The 22,300-nt window shown below is 46.6% G+C and overlaps 1 protein-coding gene across 6 annotated transcripts in view; it reads right to left on the minus strand.

Annotated features, from left to right (window-relative positions):
• MECOM (MDS1 and EVI1 complex locus) overlaps window positions 1-22,300 on the minus strand; it is a 299,911-nt gene that overhangs the window by 271,378 nt on the left and 6,233 nt on the right. The gene's annotated exons all lie outside the window — the stretch shown is intronic.

Here is a 22,300-nt window from a genome sequence, read left to right on the forward strand (position 1 = left end):
CAGGGAAGTCAGTGGTGTTGCAAGGCTGCAGCTCACTGCAGCACTCGGCAATTTATGCAAGATATTTTCTGGTACCGTGCATGTCTAGCAAAAAGTGCTCTTCATTTATACTACAGCAACTCCACTGGATGATCCCCCAGGTTCTTTCTGCACAGATGGACCCTCAGCCATTTAGAAAACCCTGGCTTTTTTATAGTTCTGTAAGAATAATCTGTGTTATCGTTAGTTACATTGAGGTACTTTTTCTTGCCCTGCCTCTTCCTTCACTACACCTCCCAGTGGAGGGTCTGCTCCTCTGCACTACTTCTCCAGACCTTTTTCACTCACTGAACCATAATAACAACCAAGCTCCAATTTACATCTTTTTACAGCCCCAAACTTGCTCCCATCTCTCCTCAAGGTGTTATTTTTTTACTCCCTCATCGCAGCCCTCCCAGACCTTTGTAGCACATTGCATCCTTGCAATATTTCTCTTTAACCAAGGAGAGAAAATTTTGTTTCCTCCTTTCTCCTCCCATTTCTTCTGTTCCCTCCTTGTTGCCCACGTTTCCTTCCCACCCCTGGTCTGCAACGCCACCACACTTCAACAGCTCAGCACATCCACACCCATAATTACCCCAAACTCTACAGAAGCGTGGATTTTCTTCAGAAATTACTGAGCAGTCCAAGGGTACTCGCACCCATCAAGTTAACTCGGGTCCCTCATTGCCACTCAAAGGAAAGATTTTTCCATTCATTACCACTGGCATTTGCTAAGGACTGACTATTCCTCAGGACAAACACCAGAGCTGCTGCCATCACAAAGCAGGCGGTGGGAGCGAGATGTCTTTGCTGCATACCCAACACCTGAGGGCTTTCCAACATTGATATTAAATCTATGCAGAGCACCAACAGAGAGTGTGCATCTCATTTTTTCAAGCCGTGTGATTTCTGAGTCGCTTGTTCAATCATTTTAACAATTCCAAAAGAACATGACTTGCACCACACGTGTCTCTTCAGTGGGAACCGTAGGTGATGTGATCAAAGTTAGCCTACACCTAATCAGCATGCGAGAAATAATCAAGGAGCCTTTTTTTTAAGATGTGTTCAATTCAGCAAAGGGCAAAGACTATTAGTCTTTTCCTTATTTACTGCAGTTTGGGTGAAATTCACATTATTTTCATTAATATCATTCCCGCCATATCAATTATTATAAGGTGCACTCAATAACGTGGCTATGTTATACCTCGAGCAAAGTATCTTTCAAGGCGGTTTCTCAAGCAAACAAGATTTACATCCTAATGCAAGATACACGGCTGTACCAAACCAATGCCATATGTCTCTTTCCTCAGCCATCGCCCCAGTGACATAATCCGCCTGCTGGATTTGACGTGCAAAAGAATGTCAGAAACTCCTCAGAGGAAAACATGCAACACAACAGAAAGTTGGATGGTATTGATTAAAGCCCCGCTTCAAAGTGTGTTGAAACAACATATTCTCCCTACTGCAGCACAAGAAACCTGTCACAGCGTTTCTCCCAGCAAGTCACCCTAGTGATACGTGGGGAGGAGGGTCCCATGTGGAAGGATGTGGGTGTGCACTGAGCACCCCCTGCCCACAACCCACTGGCTCTCCAGCCCTGCAGCAGCACTCACACAAATCCCTACACAGCAGCATCTCCGCTTTGTCTGCACACAAAATTCCTGAACACCTGGATGCTTCCGTGTCACGGAATAAATGCTTGTAGAATAAAAATTTACAGCCCCCCACATGCATTAAATTTGTTTAAACATTTTTCAAAGCTAGTACCCCCCCTCTTATTTTTTTTTTCTAAATGGTGAGCAGTATTTTATAATGGAGCGCCAGCTCTCCAGCGAGCCTCCATTCTTCCAGCCCTGACAGACTGTTTGTCAGCTAAACTCCCCTTGTCATGTATCCCCACCACTGCCAACTCATGCATGGAGACCTTCACTTTTACTGCTACCACTTGCACCCTGCGCAACCTTTGTCATTGATCACTGATCCAACCCAGTGCCCACATGTTCTTCAAGTGCCTACACAAGTAATGAGGTACTTGTGGTGTAAAATTAAACTGTCAACTGTCAGCGATTGATAACCACAGCGAGAGCTGACCTAGAACACCTGCACCCGTGGCCAAGACAGGTGTGACACGTTTGATCGCTGAGCCCTACTAGTCAGCGTGACCCGCCGGTGTCCCTCCATGGATTTCGCCCCTGACAGCGATGCCGTATTTCAGCCCCAGGAGCAGCCCCTCTCCTCCATCCGTCCGCTTGGATGGTGGCTGCAACACGAGCGACACCAGGTTTTCATGGCAAAATACAGAGCCAGAGCATCTTTCTGTCCTCATCTCCTTGTCCCCCTCCTCATCCCCAGCTTAGCAGCAGCCCATACATTCAACAAGGCTCTCACCCCCTCGATTGGGGTCTTTGTGAGTAGGCTGTCAGGGCCTCCACTCCCTACACATATTGATCTAGGAACAGTGCTGAGTATCTCTTATAATTAGTTTTGTAGCATAAACCTGCTGTCCTGCTCCTCGCACCATGTGGTTGTTTGTGGCATGCATTGGTGCTGCAGGGAGCACAGGTGGGAAATCGCTGTTCCCCCTTTTCAGCCACTTCATCACCTCCACAGAGAAATGCATTCTTCTTCCCCCACTGTAATTACTTCTAAATGTGGTGACTGCACAATACTAAGCCTTCAGTTTGCACTCGAGTATTTTGTTATATTTTTGAACTATTGATTTTCACTTTGAGCAAAAAGGGTCTTTTCAGGCACACCCTGTCTTTTAAACCCCCTCGAAACACATCAGAAAATAGCAGCAAGGAGGGCTCTCCCCTCCCCTCCAACAGTTGCACTATATTAAGTTTGTGTGATGAGAAGATAAAAATCTATTAACTTGCTGCTGACCTTATCGACACAAGGATCTCTGCAGACATTACAGGAACCATATCTCTTCTGACTTTTACATCCAGAACCTCACACGCCAGCGTCCCAGACCAAATATAAAATCACAGTGATGAGTGTGACGGTGACATGCGCAGCCCCACTGCCACTGCCTGGCAGGGACACGGGCTCCTTAGGGGCCCAAGGCCGGCTGCTGCCCACAGTTTGCCTTCAGGGTGGTTTTGTGGCCATATGTTGCTGGGGGCTCTGCATCAAAACCACTTCCCTACGACCATATGCTATGAGGCAAACATGCTGGAAAACAGCACGGCTTTCTGCTCCCCCGTATCACCATGATGTATTGCAAACATAATTAAAGGTGAGTAACGCGTGCGCTCCTGTTTTGGTTAATCATTCCTGTTTGCAACTGAAGCTGGTATAAAACAAACCAATTTTCAAATTACACCAGAAGTCTGTCTACATGCACATTGCTCATGCACATATCTGCATCCTGCATGCACCAGGCTGCTCCCTGCATGGGCAGCAGATCTGGGAAGGTGAAGGCTTGGGGATATTTTTTTTAAATAGGAGGCTGGGAAACTGCATAAATGCTCATGTCACCAAAAGCTAAAAATGCAGGGGTATTTACTCAGTAGTGTATTTAAGGGGATTTTACCCAAACTAGACTGTGGAGTCTTCCACCCTAGAGATCTTCAGAACACATCTGGATGAGGTCCTGGACAACCTGCCTGGGGGGGCCTGGCGTGAGCCGCCTCAGCTCATCCCTGGAGAGACACCAGTGCCCTGTCCAGCTCTCTGACCCCAACCTCTTGCAGGATGGGGACTGGCCCATCCCACACCCCATTCCTGCTTCAGCCCCTGCTTTCCTGCGAGACCTCTAGGAAAGTGGTTTCACTTCTGTGTGCCTCACATTCCTCTTTCTCTCGATAACAGTAACTGAGAGGTGCTGGAGAGCTGGTCGCAGTGCCTCAACATACTTGAACCCCATTCACATCATGAGCAATAAAAATATTACAAACACCTAAGCATGAAGGAACAACACTGTTCAAGCCACTGCTGCCTGTGGTTTTGCAAAACAAAATACTTTACCCACAGGAAAAAAAAATTATCAACAGTTTTCCCTTTTTTGCAAAGCAAATCAAGTACAATGTAACATGAAGAGAAGTTATGGGGATGAAGAGAAGAACTGGGGACACTCCTTTTATTGGCAGAAGAGCAGCCCCAACAACTTGGATGCCGACTGGAACCTCTCTGGGGCTTGGAGATGCAATTTGGAGCTTTGTATGAGGTGAGCTCGATGGAGGATGGCAAACAGCCGCCGTTAATCAGCTGGTTCTGATGCTGATATCGGACATTAAAACTGCACCCTCACCGTCAGCAAGCAAACCTCAGTATTTTTAGTGCACACCCGGCCTCTCTTCTGCTTCTGTGTATGAAGAAGAAGACAGACTGCTTCTCACCAGCTTTCACTTGCTGCAGGCAGTGCATGCTGAGATCCCAGAGCCAAGCCGGGTTGAGGGGAGATCAGAATGTGAACTATGCCTAGAGCACCACGCGTCGCCACTCCACGCGAATGGCACATGCGAAGTATTCCAAAGTAGTGCAACAATCAAATTATTTGGGTCTGCAGCCTCTTTCTTCTCTCCCCCCACACCCAGAGAACATCCCTGCTGTTGTTGTTGTAGCTGCAGAGCTGACCAGGAAACTAGAACTTTCCAACCCACTCAAATGGGCAAAAGAGCCGATTTCAGAGCAGTGAGGACAAAACAAGGCCCAGATCTTAAGGTTTTCAGCCCAGCACTTCAACATCAAGAACAGTGCACACCTATTGGCATCAAAAAGAGATGTGTAAAAGTAAAATTAAACAGCCAAACTCTTGAGCATCCCATGGGACAAAAATGTTGGCAAAATGGGACATCAAAGATAGGTTGTTTACGTATTGGGGAACCTGTCTGCTTGTCTCTTCGCATTGATTTTTACGGTACAAAAATATTATTTCAGTGACAAGGATGTAAACCTTATTCAAAACAGGATTTAAACCATATCCTGCAAGTGAGGCATCTCTTCAGATAGCCTGCCTGCTCTTACAGCATACCACAGGCATGCTGATTTTAGTCTGCAGTGTTTGTTAAGAGGGTCACAATATCAGGAAGCAGGAGAAGGCTCATCAAAGCAGCATTGCTCGCCTTCGCCGCTCATCAGCTAGACAGTACCTTGTTTTTTAAACTCCAGCGGAAATGCATCTCCAGTGACCCATTGTTGGAAACTTCCTTTTGTCTTTAAGTTTGCTGGAAGGAGTATGGGGGCCCCTTTTAACTCTTTTCCAATAGGTAATTTCCCTTAATTAAGGCTCTCATTACAAGTGAGAATTTATCAGACGTGATTAAAGAAGCATCTTGTCCCTTTCCTATTGCCTCAGAGGGGGCACATTTTGATCTCCCAGGGCGCGTTGCGAGCACAGATAAGAGCAGGCTGCGAGCTCGGAGATCACAGCAGCAGCGTGGCCTGCCCACAAAGTTCATGTTTGGATGTCAGCATCCCCCAGGCTTCCCCCGAGTTGTGGAGTGTCGCAGCAGCCGGGCTTGGGGGGCAGGAAGAGGCCAGAGCTGCACAGAGCCCAGGCCAAGGCATCAGGCTGCCCCTGGCTTCTTGGAAGCCCCCAGGCTGCTGCAGACAGGCCACGGGGCTGAATCAGAGCCCCGGCCTCCGCTCAGAGCCATCCATTTCACATGGAGCGCGCCCTCAGCGTGAAAGTGCGCCTCTACCAGCACCGCCAGGACTTTCATTTTAAAGTGAAAAACAAAACCAAGGAGCACAGCCCTTCCAAAGCACCCATAGGCACTTTCCTATAGAAGAAGGCTGAACTGCTGTGCATGCGATGCAGAGCTCGCCACACCACACTCCCACTGTCACACAACATGTCTGCTCTGCAGGTGCAGCCCTCAACCACAGCCCTGCACCTGATGCTGCCGGCCCACAGACCAACTCAGGGTGCTCTGGCTGCAGAAAGGGCCTCCCATTCTCTCCAAAGTCAGCTGCACCGGCCCGGTATGTTAAAAATGTCCTTGTGCTCTCAGTCATAGTGTTTACTTTCAATAAGCATTAGTGATAAAGCCGTAGGTAGGAGTGCTGTTGTACAGAGTAACTGGAGGTGTTTGTGGCTAAACCAGCAATAGCAAAACTCAGGATTGGATTTTAAAAGATTGATTTGTACAGAAAATCCTTCCCCACCTGCAATCTTACCACTGAAAAGACAACAGCATGTACCAGCTCTCATCGATGATCCACTGTTTAGAGTGACACTGAGCATACAGTAAGCATTAACAACGCCATAAAAAAGCAGCAGAGGAATTTTCCAAACATTAAAATACCCTTAGCTTGCAAATAACCTAAAATCCAAAGTGCATTCATGTCCTCTGGCACCCTCAACATCTGTGCCCCCTTGCCCTCACACGAGCATACATTCCCTTCCATGAAAGATACCATCAACCTTCAATCTTATTTTTCTCACATAATGTTAATCAAGAGCTAAAAAGATAATTTCCTTCTCCCACAAAGCAATTCCACTGTGGTGGAACAAACTGTTATCTTAAGTTTCACAGAGCAATTGTTCAATAATTCCTGTTTGTGGCTCTTTTCCAAATCCTTGAGAATAGCTCCGACTGCCAACCCTTCAAAAAAAAAAAAAAAAAAATTTTTTTTTAAGAGAGAAAAAAGAAAAAAGAATTCAAAAAATCACAACAGAGGCTGAAAATCACAAGCTGTCACTCAGGGGTTCGGCGATGGCACACTCAGCCATTTCTCAGAAGGAGCTCCAGCCCTGTGCCTCTGACACGCAGAAATGCACCGTCTGCCTGCCGACCATTGCCTGCACACTGAGAAGCTCCAGGGCTGTGAATGCGTCGCACCGCTGCCCTGCAGAGATGGTGCTGTGTTGGCTTGGTGGACTCGGTGAATTGGAAGCTCCGGGAGGAAGAAAGCAGAAGGACACTTGGCAGTGCTGTAGGGTTTTCAGCATGCAAAGCACACAGCGAGCTTTGTGCGATTAATGTTTGTTAAAGAAGAATGAAACGGTGTTTTGTTGCACGAAAGGAAACCGATAACGTGGATTTCTGCAGCGAAAGTAATAAAATGTTCTGTTTCTATGGAAAAATGTAATAAATAATAACAACGGCCCTAACTCATAAAGCACCCTTCATTTCAGTGCTGTTATTAATTTTAGCCCGTGAGCTCACGGAGGAAGGGACGGTCATTTACGCCGCGCTGGACAATGAGCAGCACAACAGGGCGCTGCCCGGCCCGCAGCTGGGAGTTCCCGCAGGCTCACATCAGACACCCATCGCTGCGGTGCAGTGCAGCGCTTCGCACTCAGCGGCCATTTCGTCCCTGAGCCCAGCAGCAGGGAGGGAAGGCCATGGGCACTGCACAGCCACCTGGGGCTGGGAACACATGGCGAAGGTGACTGGTGCTCCAATGGAGCAATCTGCAGCCAGTGAGAGGCAGTGTGCCGGGCTGGAAGGTGATTAACCACAATTTTAGCCTTCTTTTATGTGTTCCTTTACATTACTTTGGTGGAAACGCACATATCCCAGTGAAGACACTTCATTCTGCAGAGTAAAATAGAAGAATCCAGCACAGACAATTTTTCCCCTTCTTCCACCCTCTCTGCTCAGAGTAATGCGGCATGCTTTTCAGGGTTGGAATACACTATTTTACTCAGTCCCTACCATTTGGTTTGGTTTTGTTTTTTGACTGAGCACAGCTAAGAACAACCTGACCGTTCTGGAAAGATGCTCTCCAGGTTGCAGAGTGAAAATAAACAGATATAAATAACCGGCAGCAGCAGAAGGGCTTGGCTGGGCCCACACCTGCACATAGGCAGGGAGATTTCAGGTAGAACCAAGACGAAAACAAAGCTGAGCAGGGCAAGATGGGCTCCCAGCAGCCTTCCTTCTGCGCTCAGCACTGGAGGTGGGGGCTGAAATAGCTGTCAGAAATTAAGATATCTGCTAGTTCTTACTCTTTTCCACGAGTTGCTCAGCTAGCAATGCTTTAAGGCTGAGTTCTATCCCAGCTTCCCTTATACAGATCCCACTGAGGTCATCTGAATCCACCCAGAACAAAACACGGGCTGGAGACCACAACTCCATTTCGCCCCAAATCCAGATCTTTGTGCTAACTGTTACAGCCCAGCACTTTGAGTTCTCTGTGCTTGCAGACGGGGGCCTTTCCTTTAAGCTCCTCCCAGCTCACCCTGGGTAAAGCACACATACGCGCACAGGACTTAACACCCTGATCCTCCAGGATAAACTATGAGCCTGTAAATCACCACACTTCCACAAAACAATAGCTACCTCTTGTTTAAATAAAACTGCACCTGCTGTATTAACATACCACCCAACAATCACTTTGTTTTTCCCCAGGAATCCAAGCTGAAGCCACGCTGCTTCCTGACCTATATATTGGAAGACTTATTCTTAGAAGGGTACAGGAGCCCTTCATGGTAATCACCTTCCTTCCTTCTTTTGTGCTAGGGTGCTATGCATTTTGTTTAGCTTTCGACAGGTTTATTTCCATTGCAGCCCTCCAGCTTCCAAGACCTGTTGCAAGCATTATTTGGCAAATGTTCTCTTTTTCCGTTTCCCATCCTCGATGCTCACAAGCTCTTTAATGCTCTTTGGGCCATTTTGAACTGTTTGCAGCAGATCTTTCTCCCACTAAGTTTGGGCAAAGCAGAAGCCAGCTGAAGATTTCTTCGCCAAATGTTCTATAGTCACTAAATCATTTTGTTCTCCCCAGAACACACCAATAGGTTTACTATGATGTGTGCACCGAGTTTATTTATATCTGCTCAATGTTTGCTTATCGATTGAGCCGAGACCCTTTTCCAATGGAGTTATTTTGCCTTAAATAAGGTGTTCAGTTGTGATCGAAAAGTGGGCAGCTCAAAATGGTTGGGTCATAGACACAGGGAGCCATAAGAGTTTGGAGAAGTGCACAGAGGAGACAGCTTGTCCCCAAAACAGTGCCCCCAGCAAGGAGGACCACTGGGGCACTGCTAAGCCAAAAAAACTTTGTATTCCTGAACCAGAGCAAACAGCAAAACCAAGCCCCAGCATGACTGCTCTTCAAAGTGCATCTCCATGTGTCCTGCCCAGTTATTCTAGCAATGCTAATAACCCTTGTCCTGCTCCTTTTGCCTAACAATGGCATTGCCACCTCAGTACTGGGGAGCTTTTAACACAGCTCAGAAATAAAGAGAACTTCATCCATCTGCATTTCATGGCACTCTGTGGAGTTCCCTGTAGATCCTAGAATCCAGGTGTCAGAGCTGATCTTCACGGGACATGCCACAAATTGGCTGTCTCTGACTTAAGGTGGGTGGGATTCCCCTGCAGCTGGTCCCCTGCTCACAAGAGCAGAAAGCCCTGCAGCCGTTCCATTCTTATTATTGTTCCTTTCCAATCAATAAATCAAATTACTTTTAAAAAAGCTTCTACAAGCAAGATATTACTCTTCTAAGACTCCCAAATAGAGGAAGAAATTACCCTGAAAGCCAGGTCAGCTTCCAGGGCTCTCTACCAGCAAGACATACATCCATGCACCAGGGCAGTCTGAGCACAGCTCTCCAGCAGCACTGCCTTGGCCAGCAGCTGCCCCACCACGTCCTGCACATCTGCAACGCCCCATCCAACTCTGCACTCAGTGCCTTGGACAACTGCTGCCACCAGTCATTTGTTCATGGAGATTTGCATCCCCAGTGCTGCTGTGCTGGAGGGCTGGGTCAGCTCTTCCCTTTGCGGGTGCTGGCCAAGTTCAACATCCATGGGACAGCTGATTTCCGCAGAGCCCTCATTTACCAGCCTCCCTTTATCTCACTGTGCCGGAGGCTTCCTTCCTATCTTGCTCCTTCCAAAAGCCAGACAGCTCCACCACTGGCCCTCCCAAACCCAGTGATCATCTTTGCATGGATGTGGGGAACCACCTGAAGCACTCCGCATCTCCCAAATTCACAAGGGTTAGAGGGACTCCACCTCCACTGGAAGCAGAAAGGACATGCCTGTGCTGCCTGCCGACTATATCTACATACATCTGCCCAGCAGAGGGACCAGCCTGCATCTTTAAGGGCCTAAGAAGAAAGCAAAGGGGGTGACTTCACCCAGAGGAACGCTGCTCCCCAAGGGACCTCCGGCCTCACAACTTCTGTTACTGAAACCACCAGAGAATACTTCTTCCCTTTCCCTTTTATCAGTCAGGCTCACAGATTGAATGTTATCAATTGACAGCTTTAAAGCTAAAGAATTGTATAAATTAAATACCGTCTGCAGCAAATATACGGAGGAGCTAGAATTTATACACACACTAGATATGGGAGCTCTTAGTTATTACCCACTTAAGGCTATGGCACTGATGAATGGTAAGGCCACCCTATCCCTGAAGGCACTTTTCATTACCCACAGTATAGGAATATTGAGAGTGTGTGTGTATGTATCCAGCACAACTGCTCATTTCCATAGTTCTCCATCAGGTTTGCATTCAGTTTATAAAATAAAAAATTACTCTGGGGACATATTTCACTCATTCCAGAGCCTTTCTCTCTTCCTCAGCCTCCATCCAGGCTGCCTCCTTCCTCCTCCCCACCTCAATACTGTAACAATGCCTTTAAATCTGATGGCGCTTATTAAATGAAACAACTTAATTACTATCAATATATAATGTTGTGCACTTCAGCCTCAGCCGAGACATCTGATCCCATTCTGCTCATGACCTTTAATGGCCATCAAATCAAAGTAATTTTGGTCAGCTCTGACACATGGCCAGGTCAGGAAGATGAAGGAACACTAATCTACCCTGTTACCCTGCCCATTGTTTAATACCATTTTCAATAGAATCTAATAACTGGAGAAATGCCAGTTTTCTGTCTAGTTTGGGTTAAAACCTCTGTCGTTGAAAATAAATAATTATGGAACACTCTGAATAGCCCAAGGTTTACATAATTGGTGCCTCTTAGAGCAATATACTCGCCTTTGAAGTTTGCAAGGAGAGGAATTTAGGAATTCAAATCAGCGGCAGTGCTCCCGAGCACGCTCCACTCTCCACCTTGGAGGGGCCGTCGCCAAAGGAGGCTTAATTAAGGGAAGTGAAAACCACTTTGGATTCACCAAGGTAACACAACAAGTGCATTGCTTCCTCTGAATTGAGGGAAAATAGCAGGAATGCTTCCACTCGACAGCAGCTATTCTGCAGGCTGGGACTCAAGTCCTTCAGGGAAAAAGAAATACCTGTCATAAAATAATTGCATAGAGACAACAGGAGTGTTTAGGTTCAAGCATTGCTATTTATGCATATTGTTTCCCCAGTGTTAAACAAAACAAGTTTTCCCATGCCAAAACGAGGGACGCCGCCAGAGCTGCCAGACACCCCGTCTGGGTGGGACAAATAGCCTGACCTGCAGAAGGGGCAGCAGGATGCAGAGACATTTTATCGCAGGCTCACTTTGCTGATGCACTCGCACCAGGCCGCTCTCATGCTCCAGAAAATTAACCACAGCCCCAAAACATCGCAGCAGAGCGGCCTGCAAGACCAGACATGGAGGGAATGGGAAAATAAGGGAGTGCCAGGCTGCAAAGCAGACCTGTCCTCATTTTCGTGACTAAGGGGCTGCAAATCACATCAGCCTGCCTTCTGAGAGCACTGGTCACGGCAACTGAGCAGAAAGCAGAGAAGGATGTTTTTGTTAATCACCCTCTCCTCAAATACCCATTCTTTACCTTAAGCCATCAGTCACGTACCACAGCAGGTAACAAAAGGCACCGAGATTTATAGGGCATTTCCTGAGCCGAGGGTCCTGCAGCAGAGCCCGCAGGTGGGAGAGCACCATGGCACCACCTCTCTCAACGGGACAGAGCCAAAAGGGCAAGATACAGGGGCAGCAGGATGGCTGTGTCACCCAACCAGGCAAGCAGCAGTGAGCACACGCTGCCATGCAAAGGGAACTGGGAGCACTGCCGTCACCACCAGCTGAGTTACTCAGGCATAGCCTAGAGCAGGGGCTGAAATCAGTCCTCGCTCAGACTCTCACTTGAGGAGGAATTCGGGCTTTGGCTGTACGTGCACCAGAATCTCTTCACAACCACTGAATGCATTTATGGTGCAGCTGAAGGCCACAGTGAGTTTTCTTAAAGGGAAACCTTACCTATGCAGGGTTGAATCCACATTGTTAATGTTAATGGAAGCTTTGACACCTCACAGAGGCAGAGGGGCTGTGGATGGGCTGGCAGGCAGATTGCTCTGTGCAACCATCATCCTCTACAAGCTCCCCCAGTGCTGGCTGGGAGAAAAACCAGTGACTACCCTCCAGACAGAAGCTAACTGCAAAATATTCTATACGTTCAGAGGAAATAAACAAAAGCATCTTTCTTCATCCATTCCCATGCAAACATTTCCTCATTCTCCAGCCAGCCAGCAGACTCACATCTGGGTGCCTCAAGCGGGAAACACTGGTGAATTCCAATGGCACCAGTCACTGCTACAGCCAAGAGTGGCACAGCCTTGACCAGCACATCACAGCCTATGAGTCTTCCACAGAGCACTCCGAGATAAAAGATCTCTGTTTCATTCAGAGCCAAACCCCGCTGATACCTAATTTTGCTTCTATTACCTCATTAATAAGCTACAGACATTTGCAATGTGCAGTTTGTCTTTGTCTGTCTGCATTGTGGTCATCACACAGACACAAGTGCTATTTCTTGTTGTGTTTTGTTTTCTTTCTCTTAATTCACCATTCCAGCCCATGCCTGTGCCACCCTTACAGAGCTGGACTCAATTAACTCTTTTGTGTTCTCTTTGCAGCAAGCTGCAGCAGTCAAAAAAGCAATACATAATCTTTTCACCAATATTAACTTCTTCACATGGAAGTATTCATTGGCAGCTTATTGTAGCTCGCCAAATGGGAGATTTAAAGTACAAAAGTAGCATTTAATTATTAAGTATAAAGGTACATTCGCGTGTCACATTGTAAACAAGGGTGATGTGTGTATTTGCAGCTAAAAACAAAGCCATGCAGTTATTTTTCATATTGGTCAGACTAACAAACTGAAAATAAGTTGAAGTAACCTAACCATGGCAGGTAAACTCTTAAAAAATGTTTTAAATGAGGGATAAAACTGTTTACAAGTTTTTAACTGTATAATATTTTTTTCTTCTTGTATTTTGCCAAAACCAATAAAAAAACAACATGTATAAATATATATAAACAGACACTTGGCATAAGAACACATTTCATGAAATACGAGTAATAGAGTAGGAAAATTCAAAGTATATTTCTTCTTTACTGTATTGAAGGGACAGGTTACCGTAAAGAATGTGTTATGTGCAGAGAGATGAAAACACAAAGTGCATGCAGGATATGTAGGATATGAACAGCGTGTTCATTTCCAGGTAGAAAAGCAAACATTTTGGTTCATTTCATATCTCACTTACACCGCACTATTCGGTGTCATTTCATTGACTCCAATGTATTTGGACTTGAGTCCAGCAAAGCACTTAAACACATGCTTAGCTTTAAGCGCACAATAGCCCCCTTGAAGTCAAATTAAGCACATATTTACGTGCTTTGCTGGATCGGGGCCATACTACAGATTTACACAGATGTAAGTGAGCTCAGATGAGCTCAAGCCACAATGTTTGTGTCCAGATTCAAATCCAATTGGCAAATGCTTTCAAAAGCTGGAGGTATTTGGATTAGGGGTTTTGGTCCAAGCCAATCTGTAACTTTAGTACCTGAACCCGCATTTCTTGTGCGCCCAAGGCTCCCATCGGCATTAGTGGGAGCTTTGGAGGCACGAGAATTACAAGAGCGAGACCTCTGGGACTAGAGAGCCAATTTACTTAAACCCAAATTATAACATTTTTTAACCTTTAGATTAAACCAAACTCCCACCAGAATTCAGCCCTGGCTCCATTACATTTCTCACCCAGCATTTGGATTTTTTGTTTATCGTATTACTATTGCTTTTGGCTAGCATTCGCTTTATTATAAAACATTACCCTAGGAAATACTAATGGGCACCATCAAATAGCTGTTAACATAAAGCACTTATAAACAAGTGCCATTAGCGAACCAGCAAAGTGCGTAGGAACTCATTTATGTTCCATCTGTTAACATTAGACACACAGATCCACAATTTTAGTTCACAGAGATGCCCAGCTTGGCCAGAAGGGAGTTTCCATGTTTTCCATCAGCCCAGCAAATGGACACCACGTGCAGCTCCTACTCCTGGTACTGCCCAGAACACAGCTGGCTCTGGGGTTCCCAAAAGACACCAGGCACTGGGTTTTGGTTCAGGCACTCCCCACAGTCAACACAAGAAACTGGAGACCTTATTTGGTGATTGCTGCTCTGCAAAGGATGCTCCAAGAACTCCAGCTCCATCAGCACAGCTCCAGCCTCACACACGGTCTGGCTTTGTGAGAACTTCCTGTAGCACTAGTGCATCTTTTCTTGGTTATTAACCAAACACGAATGAGATGGAGCTGCTCTACCACCGTCCTGCTGACAACACAAGAGGCACAGCTCTCCCAGTGCCCAGCAAAACATGAGGTGCCTGTGCTCAGAACACCCACAAAGCCTTCCCAGACACTGCTGACCACAAAACTAAAGAAGCTCTGGCTTCTGCTGCTAACCATGGTTGATCTGAACCTGCAGCCAAAAACAAGCCTTTTTTTTTCCCCCCTTATTTTAACATTTACATGCATTGAGAGGATCACATGTAACATGGCAGAACCATGGCACTGGAAGAAGAATGAACAGAGGCGCTGGCACTCAGGACCGTGGTAGAAAGTAGAACAAAATGTGACATCCAACATCTATTCCCACAGTGTTTAGTTGGGAATGAGGAGACCATGCTGGGAACAGAGCAGCCATCCTGAACCCAAGCTCATCTCCAGCATCATCTGAAACGCACACAGGGGAAAAAGTCCTCCTGGTGCTTCTGCACGTTGTAACCAACGCTGAAAAACCATCAGCAGTGAACACAATGCTAAATAAGAGAAGACTGCAGAAAAGCATACTTAGATATTTATCAAGAGCACATCTGCTCTTTTTTGTTGTTTTTGTGTTGTTTTTTTTTTTGTAGGCTTTAATTGAACTCCAGGGAGAAGAGCATGTTGTAGGTGCCAGTGCTTCAATGACACCACAAGAACACTGTTACAGCTCAGGCCCCACCACCAAGCATATCAGGATTGCCACACCACGTGAGGAGAAACCCCCAAGCATAGAGAATCTGAGGCAGCTCCACACTGTGCTAAAGCCCAAAGGTAAAGCACTCACTGAGATACTGAGGCTAGGAGCTCTAACACCAAGCATCTCCAGCACAGCCCAGCCAGCAGGTGAAAAGAATCAGTGGCCCTTCCTAATCAAGCCAAGCAGCTTCCCCCTGATTGAACCCAGCTGAGCAGGGCTTTCTGAGCAAGGGAAGCTGGGGAGGGGAAGCAGGATGCACCCTCCCATTTCTTTACTTTTGTACTAAGTAATCCTCACTCTCCCATCTCCCACCTAAATCCCATTGTACCCTGGACCAGCCAGCAAGTAAGGTCTGTAAGCACACCAGTGAGTCCAAAAACAGGAGAAACCCTGGTGCAAGCCCAGGGAGAAAGCAGCTGGGCAACCTGGCTGCCTGAAAGGTGATGCACAGCCCCAGCACATTAGTGGACAATTAAAAAAACAGATGTGTTACTCTTCCACATTACTTTAAAAAAAAAGAACAAACAGCCTTTCCTTACTTGAACACTCAGGAAGTTAATAAAAATACAACGCTGGAATCTCCTGCTCCTCCTCAGCTGGCCTTGCACACCTCAACAGAATTTTTTGAAGACTACAAATAATTTTAGAAAGTAAAATCAAAAAGCCACCGTGATTGGTATAATGTTAAAAAATGTCTTAAAAACTGATGATGGTGGTACTGAAGGCTGGAAAACACTGGAGCGACTGATGGGTAGTGCTGATAATTCTGAATATCAGGAAGCAGTATCAGAGATGGACAGATAAAATGACGTCATGATATGGCTGTGAAAACAAGCCTATGAAGATGTTCCCAGAAATCAAGGTCTGGGCTGTGTCACTGTGACCTGCGCTCTGAAACAAATGACACTGATGGAAGAATGCAATCCCAGGAGCATCCAGACATCCAACAGGGAGACAAGAACTCCTTATTTTAAAGAGCTGTAAAGATTTTATGCTTCTGAGTGTCAGAGACGAGAGCAGCTCCAGACAGAGGGAAGGTTGCCCCATATCTGCTGGCCAGGGCCCAGGGCCAGCTGCCAAAGGAGCCCCAGTGCAGGCTCTGCCCTCCCACTGCCTTCATGTCACTGTGCTTTGGGGCTGCTCCTTCTGATTTAGCATGCTGAGGGGAAGAAGCCACTCCAAGGGGGGGCTGCGCACACAGAAAAGAACTTTTTCTTGAATGTTTTCAGTATTGAGATGATGCAGATAATTTCTGAAATTAAATATGATCTTCCATCCCAACACATACTCACCACATACTGCTATTAACACAGTATAGGGTCCAAATGCAGCAGCAGAGGTTAATATTTGGACACAGCTGTTTTTCTAACCCTTCGTATCACTTTTATTTCCTCTCCTTTTCTTTCTCTCCTTAACCTCTCTTTTACTGCTGTTAAATTCCTTGCTTTCATTTTTGTAGCTCAGCCTCCCAGCCCTCTCCAATGCTGTTGGGCACCGGTTCAGGCTCAGCCTTATTTCTCCTGATATGTCACCCCACAGGCAGGGAGCCTAAAGCAACACCACTCCCTCCAGCTTGCAGCCTGGGGCTGGATCTATCTCCAGGCCATTTTAGTGATCAGGGAGGGGAGGCAGGGATCTGAAGAGCAGACCTGCACCTTCACGCATGCAGGAGGGAGAGAGCACACAGGGGTGCACGAGAGCACCTTCACCCCATGAGCTGAGCTCTGCTCTGTTTCCAGCCCTGCATCTGCTGCTGGCCCAGGAGAGCCCCTTCCTTTCAGTGCAACCCGCGCGCTGTCAGGTTGGGTCTGATGGTTACTGGCTGGCTGTGCACAACGTGCATAAACAAAGGGAGCAAAAAGACATCAAGTGCTCCCTCTTTGCTCCGTATGTGCTGTGACACCAAGAGGGAACCCTCTGAAGAAGAAATACAGCCATTAGAATGTAAAATCCTTTTTTTTTCTCAAGTTTCTGCACCTTCTTTTTCCTGTCCCATGATGCTTTCTCTTTTCTCCTTCACACTACATACATAGTATTGAGCACTGATGGGATTTAAATTCTGTTCCAAACCCCAAAAAGGTCTTTTAAGGTTATATCTGAGTCCTCAGACCAGTTAGAGCTGGAAGAAGAAATGTCCACCATTTAATGTCTCATAAACAAACTGCCAAACTCATGATGGCATCTCCTTCACCCACAGTCACTTCCCTCAACAGCTGGACGTGTTGCACGTATCAGCAGTGCTCCTGCTAACTGCCCATGGTTCGTTTTCCTTCTGTAAATGACTCCCCAATGAAAATGAGTGAGAATTATTGCATTGTAAAATGCATTTTTTTAAAGTTGAACCATGTTAAGTGAAAGATAACTCTACTCGTGTGAGGAGCAAACATAGCAGAGGTTTACTTTAATCCCATCAAAGAAATTCTGGATGGGATTCACACACACACTTTGGCCAAAAGGCTAAGGGACATGGGATGGTCATAGCTTCTGGTTTGGAAGATGAGCTTTGAGATCACAGTAATCACTTTACTTGTAAAAATCTGGGTTCTTGAGTGGATTTCAACTTAGAAATACTTCATCCTTGAAAAAATATGCCGCACAATTGGCTTTCCAGGGTCTACTCCTACCAGTCCTTTCTAGAGCAGTCCAGACATGCGTGCTCAACACAGTTTTAAGAGCAAATCCAAGGGCCACCAACACATCCTGCCTGGCATCCTGCTCCAAAACCAAATGTTTCAGCTCGTGGAACCTGCAGTGTGGCACCACTCAGCACGGCGCACAGAGCCTGGGTGTCTAAAGTTGCTCCATATTCACAGAAAATTATATCTAAAACCATTACGCTGGTAACAAAATTGCAATCAGAAGTAAGGAAATTGCTAAATGAAGCCCATTTTACTGCCTAACTTCAAGGAAGTCATAAAATTATCAGTCCTCCCTTTCCTTAATATATTTTTTTCCCAGTCTGTGATGCTCCATGGGGTATTTCTCTATGCAAAATCCATGGTTTGGCTCCAAATTAGCCAAACATAAAACTGAGCTTATGAAGCCTCGCTCGGAGGTTGCGTGGACCCTTTTTCTTGGCAGTGGTTTAAAAAGAAGCATAATAAGCCTGGCTGGCTTGGGGGACGTTCTGGTTGCTGGCACTGCTGGCTGCATCGCCTGCTTCTCCTGGCAGCACGGGGTGGGAGGCACACAGGAACCGCAGTCCTGGGGTTTATTGGGCTGGATTACCTGCAAGGCTGCCCTCCTCCTCCCTACCAACCTCAGGGCTCCGTGCTTTGAGAGAGGTGGGTGATGCTGCCGGGATTCTTGGAGCTTAGAGCAGGTTGGTCACACAAGGTGAAGGCCACTGCCAAAAATAATAGGGCACTCTGAAACAGAAAAAGTGGGGATTTTATGGCAAATGGAGAGGTCTAATGGGATTAACGCTGAAGCATGTCCACCAACAAGCAAGTGGGAAGCCTGGCAGTATGCAGCCTCGACTTGGTGGAGCTTCTTCAAAGCAACCACTACTACTGCCCAGGATTGTATTACTGCCTCCAGCAACACTGTAATTGCATATATAGAGCACTAAGCCTGAAAATTAAGCTGAACTTAATTTCTGAGATACCAAGCTCTGCATGAACTGCCCACATTTGCTCAGAGCCCAGCAACAGGGGCACCCAGGTCTGGCTGGATTCCGCTGTCGCTGCTTTGAGTCGAGTTAAATTATAAATAATAATGCCAGGTTGGAAAGGAATCTCCCAGCCTTGCTCCATGGATGAGAAGTTCTCTCCATCCCATTCTGGGTACAACTCTGTGCCACCCTGTTTTGCTCAGACTCAGCTGGGTTTTCTCTCGGAGCACTGGTCCAGCACGTGGAATTTCATCCTTTCTCTCATTCTGAGGCTGCTTGCTGACATTAAAGACACCAAACAATATTATTCCCTCAGACATCTCCAATATCCATCGTTCATGGCCAAGCACATCATTTCATCATGTCTCAGTTACCTTGGCTGCTTCTGGTGCTTTCCTGTTTCCCACAGCACCACGCACCTCAAGCAGCAGTTTGTGCAGGCAGAGCATGCGCCCACAGCAGTCAATGACTACTAGATACTGCTCACTATAAGATATGAAAGAATCAGCTTTTCTTTTTTTCTTTTTAAGGTTAGCATTTCTTAATTATTGCTATAAATTACTGTTATCACGATAGAACAACAACAACAAAAATAAGACAATAAAAGCACAGCACAGTGTTGTTAAGGCAGTTAGAGCCAATACAATTTTGCTTCTCTGTGGTGTGTATTCTTAGCCCAGTCCTCATGCCAGTCCCCCCAGCCAAAAATACATCAAGAGCCTAAAAAGAGTAAAATAGAAACATCACTTGAAAATACTTCCAGACAACATGTTTCCTTTTCTCCCTTTATATGGGAGCCACAAAGAGAATGGAAAGATTAAAACTCACAGAAAGCATTGCTTAATTCCTCAGCAAGGTGCAAGTAAATAGAATCTGGTGGGGAAAAAATGGCCACATCAACTTCAAATGGCAAAGGGGTTTCAAGAGGGAGAAGTTAATCATTTCTGTCAAGTGCTCAACATGTTAAATGGTTTTTAAATCAAACCTACAGGCACCAATGGGTACTCAAACCACATTTTAGATATGTTTGGGATGGCTTTTCTCTGTGCTCTTGCCCATACTTCACACATTTGTTGGCGATGAAGCAGGAAGCAGAAATGGGGCACACACAGCAGCACTTGCTGGAGGTACTGGGCACTTTAAGCAGAGCAAATAGTTGTTTAGAAGATGCAGCATTGGGCTGGTAGGTCCCCACCCCAGTCTGCACCACATCCCATGTCTGTCCCCACACCATTGCATGGCCGAACAAATGGAGTAAGCTCACCATAGCAGCATCAGCAATGCTCATATTTCATCCAGATGGCTGGAACGACTCCTGAATGAGGCCAGATCTTGGGGATGACCTTGTGCACTGATGCTGCAGCAGGTACCCAGCAAGCCCTCAGTGTGGCAGCTACCCAGCATGTCAGCACACCCTGGGGCAGGGAAGCTGCTGCTCAGCACCCTGCAGGAGCGGTAGGCAGAGCAGCCCCAGCCAGACCCCTCCATTGCTGGATTTAGGGCCAAACCCTGCTCCATCAGTGGCTTTGGGGCCAAGCCTGTAGCTATCACTAAGCCAGCTCAGCTTCCAAAACCCAAAGCCTTTTTCCATTGGCTGTGCCAGTTTGGTGTTAAAACATGTGTGAAGAAGCTTGGAGGCAGGGGATGGAGGTTATTTAATTGAGCAGTGATCTCACTCTTGCTGTGTATCATCCTCATACAAAAAAAAAAAAAAAAAAAAAAAAAGCAGCAGAGAGGGCAGGATTTTTTTCTGGAGCCACCTGAGAACTGAAAAGCTCACTTTCAGAGCATCCCAGCAGGAGGTGGACATGGACACGTCCACCCAGTGAGCCCTGTCCCCCTTTGCCTTTTGTCTAGGAGAAACATCCTTAGGGCACAGCCCAGCCCCACCGTCCCACTACCACAAAACCTGAGTCCTGCTACCAGGTTATACCCCCTTTCTAGCAAGCATCACTGCCCCGAAACACGCCATACCCTGGCAGTGAGCTCTCCTACCCCAGCTGCTATGCAGCACGCTGGTGGCTCTGCAGGGTGAGGCTCTCCCTTCCTGCAGCTCTCAGAGCACGGAGCGCAGCCAGGCTCTGTGCGGGGCTGGCACCACAATGGGCTGCACAGCCCGCCAGCTGCAGGAGGGCACGTGTTGTGCAGGAAGGTCTGAAGCCAAACATTCTCCCTCTGCACACAATAAACAGCCGTAATAAATTGCATTACACAGAATATATTTAGCGCTAATTTTTTAATTTAAGCCACCTGGGAAATGTTGTTAGATTGGTCGATACGAAGTTCTCAGGATTCTGCTAATCTAATGATATCTAGCAGACAAAACAGGATGATGTTACAGAGGTCTGAAAGCTTCCCATTTTCTGTAGCCCTCTCGGAGATCAAACTGGCAGAGCTCACAGGTTTTGAAATGTTATACATAATTGGTGATCCGATTGCCAGAAATAACCCATTCATGGAAGCCTTGCTCTTCTGCTTTATAACTTACTGTAATCAAAAAGAGAGCGGTGCCGCTCTGCAACGGAATATGGCCGGGGCCAGGGGGTGAGGGCAGCAGTTGTGCAGCAGTTTCTACGCTGTGTATTATTTTACAGCAATTTACATTTAGAGTATGAAGAGGGCTAAAACAGAGCGTGCACATTCAGACGTACAGGAGAAATTTCTGATAAAAGATACAGAAGTGTAAATAATAAAGCCGGAACTCGTGTGCATCTCTTTTCTGTGCAAAAATCTCAGCCCAGTGTGAGGTTTTTCTAAACAAAAAATAAGTTGGTGCCAAAGGGGAAAGAGTGCTCCTAGTGTATAAATTGAGCTCTGTGCTGCAATCCTCCCACCACGAAGCTCACATCAAATCAGCCCAGATGTGCACAAGGCCTCAGGACCATCACAGACCTTTTCCTAAGCACAGATCCTGGTTCATACCACGAATCCTGGCTGGCTTCAGGCACAGCCCCTACCTGCAGCTACTGCCTCACCTCCTCGTGTTTCTGGGATGCAGAGGCCATGTGGTACATTTCAGCCTTAACTTTGAATTTCCTTTATTTTGTAGATCAAACTTCAACATTCCCTTAAGGTAGTAGGGTTTTATGTTGCTGCATATATCCCGGTTTAAAAGATAATGCTTCACTGAAACAGACCACATTGTGAAAGCCTGAAATAAACTGAATTGCATTTCACTTCCCAGCTCCTCTAGCTGGATTAGCTCACATTTCTCTCTCTTTGTTACACATTTAGCACCAAATACAAAATTCATAAAATTCATTGCAGACTGGCTTCCCTCCTCCCCACCAGCTCTGTTCTTGCCAGAGCCACGGAGAAGCTCTGCCCTTCTGCAGCCCAGGAGTGCAGAAAAAGGAGGGGAGCAGAAAACCAACAAACAACTGGGCAGCACTTCTTTATATTCTGTGCGTTTTAATTTCAGTATTTGAAGTCGCACTGCAAAGAGCCAAAGTCCTGGTTTGCTCCCCAGCTCACAGCCACTCTCAGCATTGCAGAGTACCCAGGAGCTGCAGCCCCAGGACCAGGTCCCTTCTCCATGC

This window comes from Lagopus muta, chromosome 9 (assembly GCF_023343835.1).
Source record: "Lagopus muta isolate bLagMut1 chromosome 9, bLagMut1 primary, whole genome shotgun sequence".
NCBI classification, from domain to species: domain Eukaryota; kingdom Metazoa; phylum Chordata; class Aves; order Galliformes; family Phasianidae; genus Lagopus; species Lagopus muta.